This window comes from Chionomys nivalis, chromosome 24, assembly GCF_950005125.1.
Source record: "Chionomys nivalis chromosome 24, mChiNiv1.1, whole genome shotgun sequence".
Lineage (NCBI taxonomy): Eukaryota > Metazoa > Chordata > Mammalia > Rodentia > Cricetidae > Chionomys > Chionomys nivalis.
This window is the reverse complement of record NC_080109.1, coordinates 26,058,279-26,072,970: the sequence shown is the minus strand read 5'-3', so window position 1 is coordinate 26,072,970 and position 14,692 is coordinate 26,058,279.

Sequence of the window (14,692 nt, the reverse complement as noted above, 5' to 3'; positions counted from 1 at the left end):
AGTTATCTCTTGCCCAACTCATTTACATTAAAAGGCTTTATTTTCAAAAGCCTGATAAACTCTCAGTTGTTCACAAGTATCCTATACATTAAAGTGCCACACTTCCACATTTCAGGAAAAAAGTTCAAGAAATGTGAGCTGTGTTGTGTTTGGTGCAATTTTTAACTTACTCAAAGTCAGTAAGGCATAGAAAACTCATTTGTAAAAAGGAGGAAAGATGAGCTGCATAAATGTCTTTATGTGAGAAAGAAATTTTTAAAAAGGTAATCTGCCACTGTGTTTTCTCTGCTTGCTCTTTGGGCTGAGGAGGAAGGAAGACTTGATTGGGGGAGGGGGAGGGAACGGGAGGTGGTGGCGGGGAAGAGGCAGAAATCTTTAATAATTAAATTAATTAATTAATAAAAAAAATCAGCAAGGAAAAAAAAATAAATAAAGGATTGGTCCCAGCAGTCTTGTCATTATTTCTAGAGTTCCACATTAAAAAAAAAAAAATATATGAATTTAGGTATCGCTTGTTTCATTTAAGTTTGGGAATCCAGGGCATCCAATTTAACTGGGCTTTGAATCAATACAAAATATTGATGAACTGATACATACAACACATCAGGACATAGATCTTAGACTTAATTGGTGAGTCCTGAAGTAGGTATATGAGAAATTATGTGTAAGAGCTGTGGACAAAGCTCACTGGTAGAACTTGAGTGTAGCATGCACAAGGTTCTGGGGCTTGATCTCAAACAATGAATGAGGAAATATTCCAGTAAAACTTCACATCAATCCCAGATTGCTACAATAGTTTAAAACAATACTGATCTAACATGTGACTCTTACCCTGTCACAATTTAAATGCACTACTATATTTGTAGTCATAGCAACATGTAAAGTACTTGTGGAAGAGCTACTTCACACAGTAGAGCAAACTATTCAAACCTGCATGTGTCTGATACATTGAAAATAGCACCTGCACTATAAATACAGACTATTATCTTCTGAAACTGCGTCCCTGCATTGATAACTTGTGTAACTTTGGTAAAAGTTTTTCTCAATGTTATATAAGATATGTATATCTATATCTGGAAAATATAGGAAACATATAGCATTACAGTTATATTTAACAAAACACATGCTCTCAACTTCAATGACATCATACCCAAATTAATTTTAGGAAATTAATAGATTTGGATAATGTCTGATATTTGATCAGAAAAAAATAATTTTAGGTATAAGCACAATTGGAATACAGAAAAGAAATTTAATTCAGACATCCAAAAAATAAGCCCGGAAAAATAACCCAGTAAATATATAGTGCCTGTCTCATTCAGTGTTCTGTAGCGTGTTTAGTCCATTGTCACCATGGTGGGGGGTATAGTGGCATGCAGGCCGACACGGTGCTAGAGAAGGAGTTGATAATTCCATATCCAGATTCACAGGCATCAGGAAGAGAGAGAACCACTGGGCCTGACTTGGGCTTCTGATACCTCAAAGCTCACTCCCACCCCTCCATGATACACTTCCTCCCAAGAAGCCACACCTCCTAATCCATACAAATAGTGCCACTCCCTGATGACTAAGTATTCAAATATATGACCTTATGGGTAGTCATTCTTATTCAAGTCAACACAGTGCATGAGTGCTATATATTAACTTTTTTGTGGTCCTCGTGTGTCAAAGGCATGTTTACTCTGTATAATTTAAAGATGTACTTAAATCAAAATATGCATATATTAATAGCAGCATCATTACTATAGTATATATATATATTACTATACTATTTAGAATCCATAAAGTTCAGATGCTAATGCAGTGATCCAGAATAAGTAGAATAAGTTTCTTATATGCTATAAATCAAATGTGTCTTTCTTTACCTATGTTTATGCAACATGGTATCAAATATTTGTATATGCACATTTATATTTCTATCTGTGTGTATGTGCACATTTGAGAGATTTTCTATAACTAAGGCTATCGCTTCGAAGTTGCCTCTGATTTTCTATGATTCTGCTTCTTATCTTAAAATGAAGATAATAACATTGTTACGCTTTAATATTGTAAAAATTAAATAAGTCTACAGGCAAAATTCTTCTGATAGTTATGTATTCCCAGTCAATGTTGGCTGCGGCTTCTGTTGTGGCTTTGTTCAAGCCTTTTTTTAGGCACATTCTTTGGTAACTGCCCTATGCTAAGAAGCCTGGTACATCAAGTTAGCCGACTGAGATAAGGGGTTTCTGGTCCCAGATCTCTGCTCCCTTCAGGCTAAGAACATTAATGACTAAGGTCCCTTGATTAGGTGAAATTTTGGGGACTGGAGCTGCATTTCACTATCTTTATGTCTTTCATCTTAGATAATACTTAAGATTTGATTTTTGCTTGAAAAGGTCCTCCATGTTGATGTACACTGTAGACATTTACTTGGCACAGAAGCTGCTATGATCATCTCCAGCCTATTACACAGTGTGGGGATTCCCCAAACAGAGCCAGGTCCAAAACAGAAAGGGTGAAGCTGTAGTCACCATGGGCTGGGAGAGCTCACGCAAGCATCTCATTCTGGCAGCCAGATACAGCAGAGACAGAGCTGGCTGCACATGTAATCAAGTCAATCTTGAAATGCTTTCGGGAAGGCATGAAGATGAAGGGCGGAATGTCACTTTCAGGGTCACATTCATAAAAGGTTTCCTAAAGAGGAATGGGTCTCTGTGGTTTAGTCCTGTTTATTAAACAGGTACAGAATTAAACATACACTCACAATACAGAATGAGGCTGCAATGCTTCAGCTACTGCTTTTCTTGTTCCCAGGAGAGATGGGGAGTTCTGGGGAAGGTCACCAAGCCATGGCTGGCTGTGAACCTTCCACAGTCAAGAGAAGACAAGCTTTGTCCTGTCCTGGCCTTTTATTTGGTGATCTTCTGGACACATACCCCAGAGAAGGCCATGCCCATTGGGCCAAGCTGCCACAGTACAATCGGCTCTCAGATCAAATTACCACAACAGTTTCCTAGACATGAAACAATAGAAGAAATATATTTTTTTTTGTACCAATGTTAGTCTGAGGGACAAGTCATCCTATTTGGGCAACAGTAAATTATTCATTTAAACATGGTGTGTGGCCAAACTCTCTCAAAAAATACTAAATAATTGTGGAATAGTCAATGTATCCCAGGCACCAAATTTAATGATTTTTCACCCCTAATCAAAATAACTTTCTGTAGTTAATACCCTTTTTATGTTATTGATAGTATTATCATTGTCTTATATTATTAAATTTATTAAATAAAAGAAGAAACATAACTTGGTATCTGGAGAAGTTTTGTACAAAGAAAAATAAAAAGGTGGTGAACTCTGCCTGGGGAGTTTGCAGTCAGGCACCCTCTCAATGTCTTCACCTGGGAAGATACTCAGGAAAAACCGGATGAAGAAAGATGCTGATTCTCACTCTGATTTTGCCATCTATTTCACAAAGCATGCATACAATGAAAAGCAAAGTACACGAACCAGACAGATATTCTTACCACCATTTTATTCCAGTCTCCCATGATCCCCCTCTACACCATTTCTGTTTTTAAAATAACTCAGCTAAGCATTAACAGCAAAGCAATGTTTTAAGTGAATTCTGATCCACCCTCTTTAACTGACTCTGCCTCAGTGGCTTAACCTTCAAGGACACACTTCCAATGCCTCTCTTTCCCAAACACCATAGATGCTCCTTTGGCAACTAACATTGATTATGCTTATTATTTATAAAAGTATCTTGTTATTTTTATTTGATTTCTTATATACTTTCCTTCTAGAAATCCATATGTGTTTATGTTGTGATTCCCTTTGTTTCCCCAAGCTCAATCATCATACTAACCACATTTATTCTTAGCATTTTTGGCTTTCATATAGCCTCATGCTTGTTTTTATTCTCTCTATTTTCAGTTGTATTCATTCTGTTGTATACTAACACTAATACAGGTTTTATTTCTGTGGATTTATTTTATTCTGCATAGTTCTCAGTTTTGTTGTGTTCTTGCCTGCTAACCCTTTGAAAGAAAGAAGGAAGGAAGAAGGGACAAAGGGAGGGAGTAGTTGGTCTTTTTTTTTTCCTCTCTTTTCTTTTTGGTGGCTCATCACCCAGCTCTCAAATAAATACATGGCGACTTATTCTTACTTATTAATGCCCAACCTTAGCTTGGCCAGCTTTTCTAATTTAAATTATTCTCTATTTCCCTTTAATTGCATTTTGCCTTTGGGCTTTTATCTTTCTTTTCTTCTTACTCCATGGCTGGCTATAGCTGTGTGGCTGTGTGGCTGGTTGGCTGTGTGGCTGGCTCCTGGTGTCCTCATCTCCTCTTTTTCTCACTCCTTCCTCCTCTCTTTTCTCTTCTTCAGAGCCTAGATTCCACTTCTAATTTATTGTCTCTACCAGCCAGTCACACCTATCTTATCTGCCGCCTAGCTATTGACTGTTCAGCTCTTTTTTAGACCAATCAGGTGTTTTAGGCAGACAAAGTCATACAGCTTCACAGAGTTAAACAAATGCAACATAAAAGAACACAACACATCTTTGGATCATTAAACAAATATTCCACAGCAAAAACAAATATAGCACATCCTATATTAATATTCTACAACACTGTCTCATCTATATTTTTTTGAGTTTATGTTTAAATTATAAAAATTTTTCCTTGTGCTTAATATGGTGGATTATTTCTGTAATACTAGCAATTGAGAAGCTGAGGCAGTAAGAACATGACAACCATTTTGAGATCTACCAGGTCTTCAAAGTAAGTTCGAGATCAGCCAGGGCTAAAGTAAAACTATCTCTGGAAAATAAACAAATGAATAGATTGATTACAAAATAAAGTTTTTTTTATTTGAGATGCATTTGCAAATTCCTCTTCTAATCCTGCAAAGTAAATTGTCTTCAGAATGTTATTATGAAATTTTATTTCCATGTTTTCTGCTCTTTTCCTCTCACTGAAGTCTGAATTTCCAGTTTCTAGATGTTTTTGTCTCTGAATTTCTTTTGAATAAAGGTACATGAGTCCCGGGTGGTTGTTTGCTCAGTAGTGATGAAAGCAGCAGGTTGGTATTGATCTAGGATCGCAACTCTAGCACGAAAATGCTGACCCAGCAACGTTTGACATTTCCTCTCTGAAGGCAATCTGCCATCGAGACAGGAGGTACTGATTCCCATAACCTTTAGGTATTTTGTTTGATTGTTCAGCACTGCTCAATCAATTCAGTCCCTGGCTATAAAATCAACTGTGACTCGATTTCTGTTCTCTGTTATTATGTCCACCACGATGCCCTACCCCAATTGCAAGCAGAAAACAAAATTTTTTTTCAAACAACATTCTTCATCTGTGATCTTTTACTGAATTTCAGAAAGTAACAATGTAACAAGCCAATACTTTTATTTTCCCCCTCATTTTCACCATTGGATAGATCTCTTCTTTTTGCAAATTCAATCTATGTCTCTTAGTCTTACGTTTTCTCCCTTGGCTGATCAGATCATCTGCTTTGATGTCCTGGAGGAGCAGCTGTTTTTCGGTTGCAAACTCTGTGAAGAACTTTTGAGATTGGACTGTGTTCTCAGCATGCAGTGGTCCTGAATTTTCTCTTCTGATTTTAAGAAATTCTACTTTAGCAAAAAAAAAAAAAAAAAAAAAAAAAAAACATTTGCATATGTGAATGTGTGTGAATACAGTGTACATGGGTATGGTTTATATGCACATGTGCAGAAGCCAGAAAAGGGTGTTGGGTAATCTCCCCTGTCACTCTCTGCATTTTTCCTTTGAGGCAAATGCTCTCTCTAAGCCAAAAGATGGTGTTTTGTCAGCTAGCCTGAAAAACAAAGTTCCCAGCATTCCTCCTGTCTTTGAACCCTAAAGCATTGTTTTATGACATGCATGTAAGTATTCACCTGGCTTGTTAAATGAACTTGCAGTTACTTGGGCCCTCATAGTTGTACAACAAGCACCCTTAACTGATGAACCATATCTCCAGCCCTCAACAGTACTGTTTAAATTCCTTCAATACTCAAGTTTCTATAGTCTTCACTTTTTCCCTAGCTACATGGATGCATGAATGAAGCTGTGACGCTATGTAAATCTTTTCATGTTATTTTCCTTCATTCTTGTCAGCTGAGAATTTGATACATGTATATAGTGTGTTTTGATCAAGTCCACCCCATTGACTTGTACTCAGATATTGTATGTTCTAGGTCAATAAGAGAGGAATGAGATTGCTGATTAACGATTTGAGTATCCAAGCAGTGATTGGTTCATTCTAGCAAATACTGGCCCTGTTGAGACTTGTCAATTGCTTCTAAATTTGTCCCCAGGAAGCCGTCTATGCTTGCACTTTCCAGGTTTGCTGTATCAGTGCCATATTCTGAAGTAAGTGTTAGCAAAGCTAAGTTGCAAACCAGTGCAGTCAAACCCCAGGTACTGTGTGGCCCATGAGAAAGGAATTGTTTGTGTACTGTCAAATAGTTGGAGAGGAATCAAAGTAAAAACAACTTTCCATGCATGACATGTGAAAATTACATAAAACCCACCTGCAGAGCATGGCCATGTCTACACATTGTGTAGTTCCTGTGATGTTTCTTATGGCAGTGGAGTAGAGTGCTTGCAAGGAAAAAGCTAGATAGTCTAAGTATTTTCTATGGATTAAATGTGTGTTTAGAAAGGTTTAATGATTTTGTCATGGGTAACGATGAGCTGTCTCTGATGTTCCACTCCCTTTTATATTGATATGAGCTTCCTTGCCATGCCATTTTCTTTCATGGTGAAAAGCAGTTCAGTCTTCTCTGTTGCACCATCATTATAGACTTCCCAGCCTCCTGACCCAGGAGTCAAAATAAACCTCCTTTCTTTACGTCACCTCATCTCAACTATTCTGGTCTAACAATGGAAAACCATGAAAGTATATCTTTATAACCAGTATATGAAATTTATTAATTCTCAATGACTCCCCTATAAGCAGAATTTACTTTAATTTGTTTTTGTACATACCTAACTGCTTGAAAATTCTAATTATCTTTTTATTATTGTTTTAAATTTTAAGTCATGCATGATATGACAATCAGTTTTAATTTATAGAAATATACATACATTCCCAGTGGAGAGCCATTGCTTTGTCCTTTGTTCCGCATGACTTTAACAAGCACACAGATTTAAGACTCAAAGTTGTCCCACCAGACTACCTAAAACTGGTGACAAAGAAACCGGGGAAGCCGCGAATGACCCTGCAGGGTTCTCTCTTACCTGCTCTAAGAACTTAACAAACCAAAAAGATGCTGGGAGAAGTTTCTGGGTGAGCATGCACAAACGATTTTGGGGTAGTGCAATCTTGGTTGAGTTTTCGTGAGACAGTAACCGATTGTTTCTTTAGTTGAGCAGAATTTGACTCAGGCTCACCGTTTGCGCTGAAATTTCCTTGGTGCCTTTGAACAGAGGCAACGCTGCTGAGGGCCCTTCCCAGCCTTCCTCGGGTTCCTGGCTGCTGCTTGGCTGAGGTTTAGAGCTGTTCTGCCCTGCGCTGTTATCTCTGCTTTCTTCCTCTCTTCTCTGCCAAAACTCACAGCTGCTACTGTGCGTTGCCTGCTTTCCCAGGTGTTGCTTTATATTCAGGATGGCAGCAGGATTTAAAAAGTGGTGGCAGTTTGAGTGTGGATAACCAAGCCAGAGAATCAAACCCCGGTACATTCCAGCCATTACGCCCTCCTCTTGTTTTGATTGTGCCAGGGGGTGGCGTCGTATTGGTTACCCCTGGCGATGGCACGATTTCCTGATCTTCACCTCCACTGATTCTTATTTCATGACTAGGTCTCTCCTCAGTCACTTCACAAGCAACAACCTTAAAATTGATTGATGGACTGTAAATCTGAAAAGTACGTAGCTGGGTACTATTAGTAACTTTTTTTTACTTTCTCTTTTTTAACTTTAACGTCTAATCTGTTAAAATGTCCAGCAACCTAATATACAGCTTGATGTATTTCTACCATTTTAAAGCATACATCTGTGTGTGCTCTCCACATGCATTAAAATACTGGCTTCTCATCTCTTCTGGAGATTCTCCATGTTTCTTTCTGACTTACATACAGTCATATACAACCATTATTGTGACTTTTATAACGGCTAACTAGTTGGCTTGCGTGGATATTTTATATCAACATGAGATTATTAAGGGTGGAATTTCTTAACCCTATAAAGCCATAGTTCTCCAACTTTAATGAAATGTGAAGGAGAAGGGAGAAATAACAGCACACAGCACCAAGCTTTCCAAATAGTGAATAGACCAAACTCTCCCCGGAAAGCATGGACTTCAGTTCTACACAGGAGAGGGTCTATAGATTTGCCACACGCTACAGGAACACAACAAATATATGTAAAGGATTAACTGGAAAAGGAATCTACAGCTGCCAAGAAAAACTTTCGCTAAATACTGAAATATCTGATATAACTGCAAAAGAAAATCCCATGAATATTATCTCGTTACTGAAGAAGAAATTTAAAATAAGAGTAAAATATCAGTATGCAAATATATTGACTGTTTGAACATTATCTATGCTAAACTAAGTCAAATTCATGCCTCACTAAAAAAATTAAAAATGAAAACTGGTGTCTTTAAATTTCTTTTTCTAAACATCTAAATAGCCAACTTGCCTAAAGAAATCTCATGAAAACTTCATAGTAGTTACAGAAACTTTGACCCACTTTTCAGACTGCCTGTGATTTCACGCATTGGCAAATTCTTGTTTGACTAATTTAACTGCATTGCATGTCTCGTCCATTATTGATTATTTTGAGTTTTGAACACATCAAGAAAGAAAGGAATAATGATGTCTTCAATCTTCTCTCCTGTGGCTTTGAGAGTATATTGCCATTTATTGTATATTGTAAGGTTTAGCCAAGTAAGCTAAGGTATATAGACGCCATAGACTTGAACTTTTGGCCAACCTCAGCATCTTTCTCAGAGTGGGAGGATATTTTTTCTATTATTTATTGGTAATGCTTATTTTTAATGCTTCACCTGCTACATTAAAATTAATCTTGTTCATCTTTTTTTAACCTTAAAAGATATTCTGTAGGATAGGAAGATGGCTCGGCTGTTAAGAGTGCTTTCTGCTCTTGCTGAGAAGTAGAGTTCTGTTCCTAGCACCCACAATGGCATCTGACCACGCGAAACTCCACGTCCAGGGGCATTGATGTCCTCTTCTGGCCTCTACAGGTCTCCACACATACATGCAGTATATGTACTCATAGACACAGACACGGGAGAAAATAAATAATGAGGATTTTACATGGAAAATGTTTCTTTTATCCCAATATGTTAAGTTTATATAGTATAGTAACTTTTTAAACTTTTACTTTTATTATTTGTGTGTGTGTGTGTGTGTGTGAATGTATGCACATGTTTGTGGATACCTGGGGAGGCAGAAACGGATGTCAGATCCCTTGGAGCTGGAGTTAAAGGCCCTTTATGAGTTTCTTGGTATGAGTCCTAGGAACTGAACTCTCCGGAAAAGCAGCAAGAGCTCTTAGCCACTGAGCCATCCCTCTCATTCAGGATAACTGCTACAGTTATTACAGCTGGGATGCTGGGATAGCTCAGCAGGTAAGGATGATTGATGCCAAGCCTGAAGATCACAGTTTGATCCCCAGGACATGGCGGAATGAGAGAATCAACTCCCACAAATTGACTTTAACATCAATATTTCCCTCATAATAAATAAGAATGTTAGGAGGGAAAAGAGAGGGTGGGGGAGAGAAAGAAAAAAAGAAAGAAAGGAAGGAAGGAAGGAAGGAAGGAAGGAAGGAAGGAAGGAAGGAAGAAAGAAAGAAAGAAAGAAAGAAAGAAAGAAAGAAAGAAAGAAAGAAAGAAAGAAAAGAGAGACACAAAGAGAGAGATAAAGAAAGAATTCAGACAGGAAGCTATTAAAGAGAGTCCCTTAAAATTGTGATAAAGACACTGAAGTTTATAGCTCTCCACAGTTGATGGCCTCTGGTGCAGTGAGGAGGAAGAACACAGTTATCTTTAAGGGGCTGGCCACTAGCAATTTGATCATGCTTCAATGAGCATACGGGCAACTCAAATTGCACCTGGTGTATTTTTTTCTTCTTTTTGTGGAGAGGGCACAAGGTTGGGAGGGTGTACTTTAGCGGAATGGGAAGTGGAAGGTAGTCAGAATACATTGTGTGAAATTCCCAAATAATCAATAAAGAACATTACGTTGGGGAAAATCATAATAAAACAAGTCAGGGACACACAGAGAAAAAAATAAAATACAGCCTCAAAAATGAACAAAGAAAAGATCTTTCAACCTTCTGAAACGCCATAATTACAATCACAGGTGGAATATTGATACAAAAAAAAAAAAACAGAATGTAATAACCCTATGTCACAGACGGTGGGTGGAGGAACCAGTGTTCAGTCTTCACACCTGTGCTTCTAGTAGCTTTATAAACAGTTAATAAACATTGCAAAGTTTGAGAATCTTTTCTTACAGAACAGATATTAACATTTTTTCCCTTGCAAGCATGCTATACTGGTGCATAGCATAAAACATCATAGGCAACACATAATGTGCAGGTGTGTGTGTGTGTGTGTTTGTGTGCGCGTGTGCGTATGTGTGTGCATGTATGCAGGTGTCAATACACATGTGTGTCTGCTTCAGTACAGGCAAGAAGACAACACTGGGCATTTTTTTTTAATGATAATCAGTCTTAGTTTTTGAGAAAAGAAATCTAAATGAACTCTGGAGCTCACCAATTCAGCTAGACCAGCTGGCCAGGAAGCTGCTGGCATCCAAGTTTTTATGGCTGGCACTGGGGTTACTGTCATGAACCAGCATGTCTAGCTATTCACGTGAGGGCTGTGGTCCAAGTTCAGGTCTTCAGGCTTGCACAGCAAGCACTTTAGTGCCTAAAGCAATTCTAGATCCCCAACTATCTTTTCATTAGCAGGTATCTTTTGATCTGCTAGCCTTGAGATGGCTAAAAATAATAAAATAATATATTTTAAATCATCATTTGGTTTAACATGACTGGTAGTATGATAACCATAATAGTTAACTCATGAAAATCCACCTTACTAACTTACTGTTGCCTGTTTCTTTAATAAAACTCATTTGGTTATTAATTAATGCTCAAGACTAGAGATATGAATCAGGTATTCTTATTTTGACCATTTATCAAAGTTCTATGCTTTTAGTTCATGGTCTTACAAGCTGCCAATTAAAAACAATGATGAGCACTCTCAGTGTTTTTCAAGCCTGCTCACAGGACTACCTGTGCTACAGTGTGCTTTCTCTCTACTCTGCTAGTAGCATTGCAGGATGCTTGCACCATGAGCAGCTGAACCTCAAGCAGCTATGGATCACCTGTTTTAAAGTTGATTCTAGGATCCCATACACCCAACCTTTTGTTGCATGTATTACACAGAGGAAATTTTAAGATCTCTTTTCCGACTTTACCTTCTAGCAAAAATTATGGCAGTTATGCACAAGAAAAGGCCATCTTGACTCAGCCCATCCCACAGGCTTCTGTAAAGCTTCCCACATCGTAATATTCCCAAACAGTTCTCTGTTGTGTACTTATCCTAACTAAGATGCAAGAAGCTAGCTAAGGGGAAACACTGCGTGAAATTGAACTAGATTGGGTAGTATATTTTGCACACTGCATCAAATGACTTCGTCAGATCACAAAATTCAGATATTGATAAATATAATTACTCAATTCATTTATTTCTCATCAGTACTAAAAATAAACATCAATATATCCTTACTGTCTTAGCTACTTAGGTGATTATAACTTTCAGTTGCCTAGTTACACATTAGTATACAGATATTATTTTTGGTCTCAGCTTGTATAATCTGACCTTCACTCATGAGAAACCTTCTTTCCTGATGAAAATGATGCTCGCCACAAAGCTTCATCAACATGACTTCCCCAATGGGACAAGAGACTCCTGAAGACATCTTGGTCAATGAATTCCATGGAGTAGTTCCAGGAATTTAACCAAATAATAAGTACTCTACCACACACTAAAAGTTAATGTGCAGAGTTTGTAAGTAAGGTCACTGAAAGTAAGTATACACAACCAATGCGACAGCAGATGGGTACAGTGTTGACACAAAATGGAGGTCAAAACTTTAAGACCTGGAGACTATGATTATCAGTCCCTATTCTTAAAAAAAAAAAAAAATCTCACCCATCACACCTGAGGGCAGACACAATTCGCTTCCATGACCTTGTATCTTAGCTCCTTATGTGCTTCCATGACAAAACAGTTGTAAAGTAATTTAACGGAGAAAGGCCTCTTCTGCCTTATAGTTCCAGGTCTATCATAGTGGGCAAGCCAAGGCAGAAGAAGCCTGAATATCACACCCACAGTTGAAAGGTCACAGATCACCGACAGTCAGGAAGCAGAATGAAGAATTCATGCTCGTGCTAAGTTACTTCCTTCTTTAATGTAGTTCAGGATTTCCTGTCCAAGAAATAATGCCTTTCACAGTTAAGATGGGCATTTCTACTTCAACTAACCTCATCAAGATGATGCCCGTAGTTATGCTCAGAAGTTCATTTGCCTTGGTTATCCTGAATACTACAGTTAACACTAGCCACCAGCACAAGGTGTAATTTTTTTCATTTAGAAAAAAAATGTGCTTAGAGATGCATTTAAAGATCCAGTCTCTCAAAAGACCTACCATCATAACACATAAGTCTTGGACTGGGAGTTAGCTCTGTTGAAAAAATTGAGAATGGATGTTCACTTCCAAGAATCCACATCAAAAAGCTAGGTGTGGTGGTGTGTGCTTGTAATCACAGTGAAGGGGAAGTTAAGATATGCTGACCCATGATATTCACTGGCAATCCAGGGTAGCCAAATTACCAAGTTCCAGGTCAGTGACAGACCCTTGCTGAAAAAACAATGTGTGTGGCATCCTGAGGAAAGTTATTAGAGATGATCTCTGACCAAGATATGCATACAAATATACAGAGGCAGAGAGAGGGGGGAGAGGGGGAGAATAAGATAGGGGATAGATAAGTAGATAGATATACATACATACATAAATACATAGACGATAGATAGATGATTGATAGATATGATAGACATATGATAGACAGATGATAGATAGATAGATAGATAGATAGATGACAGATGACAGATAGATAGATGATAGATAGATGATAGATAGATAGATAGATAGATAGATAGATAGATAGATGATAGATAGATAGATAGATGATAGATAGATAGATAGATAGATGATAGATAGATAGATAGATAGATAGATAGATAGATAGATAGATAGATAGATAGATAGATAATTGATGAATAGATAGATAATAGATAGATAGACGATAGAGAGATGATAAAGCTACCTGATAAATGGATACATAGAATGATCATAACATTTAATATCTTGAAGACTGGTTAAATGCAAAATCAAATGTTTTCGTGGACCAACCATCAGAAGGGCCAATGTTCAATCCATATGCTTTTGAAGGGAACGTGGTCAATGTGCTGCAATGTACTGTAACAATGTCCTCTAGCTCTGAGACCAAAAGCTTTATAATTGAATCGGATGAACGCTTCACCAGTATATTATACCCCATTTCTCACTATTTACTCAGGAAACAAAAATCCTTTAACAATGCTAGCTATTACAAAATGCTTAATCCACGGTTTGTGTGCTAATAATATTTCACTGTGTGCAAATAAAATTTCATTATGAATACCGGTGTCTTAGAACAGGCAGCTAAATATACTTCCGAAGAGGAGGGAAAAAATGTGTAAGGTCAAAATGTTTTCCCTGGCTTTCTTGCTGATTTTACAAGAAAACTTAATAGAAATGCCTTTGCTTCTCACTTTATGTACAGCAGAGATAAATCTTAGAAATGGAAGGAAATGCTACAAGTGGAGAAACTAGTGATATAAGGAGCTATTAACAATCGCAAACTGCTATGTAGGACAGATATTCACAGTTGCTAATGGAAGTCTTGAAATAGGCGTTTTCATGTCATCCTGGTTGTTAACCCCTTTTGGAGGGCTCCACACATTGTTTTGTGATTAATACCTGATTGGAATAGGCCATAGCCGATTCATCCCAGTGACTTCTGAGAGAGCTTTTCGGGTGACTCTTTTCAAGCCATACATTTGAAGTTTCCCTTCTGATGGTTAAGGGTAAACTTAAGCCTGAGGACACATTCTCATCACCATGCCTTCCATGAGTTTGTTCACATCTAGTGGGACGGGCTTTCTTCATAGGTGCTAACTTATCCAGGTATATTCTAGCAATCGGAGAATTGCAAATAAGCACAAAAGGTCAGGATAAATGAGGAAACTTACAGATTCCTTGGTCTGTCATTTGTCATGCAATTCGCATGATACATTTCTTCATAAAACAGAGGACCATTTTTTATTATTATTTTTTATTTATTTATTAAAGATTTCTGCCTTCTCCCCGCCACCACCTCCCATTTCCCTCCCCCTCCCCCAATCAAGTCCCCCTCCCTCATCATCCCTAAGAGTAATCCAGGTTCCCCGCCCTGTGGGAAGTCCAAGGACCACCCACCTCCATCCAGGTCTAGTAAGGTGAGCATCCAAACTGCCTAGGCTCCCACAAAGCCAGTACGTGCAGTAGGATCAAAAACCCATTGCCATTGTTCTTGAGTTCTCAGTAGTCCTCATTGTCTATTAT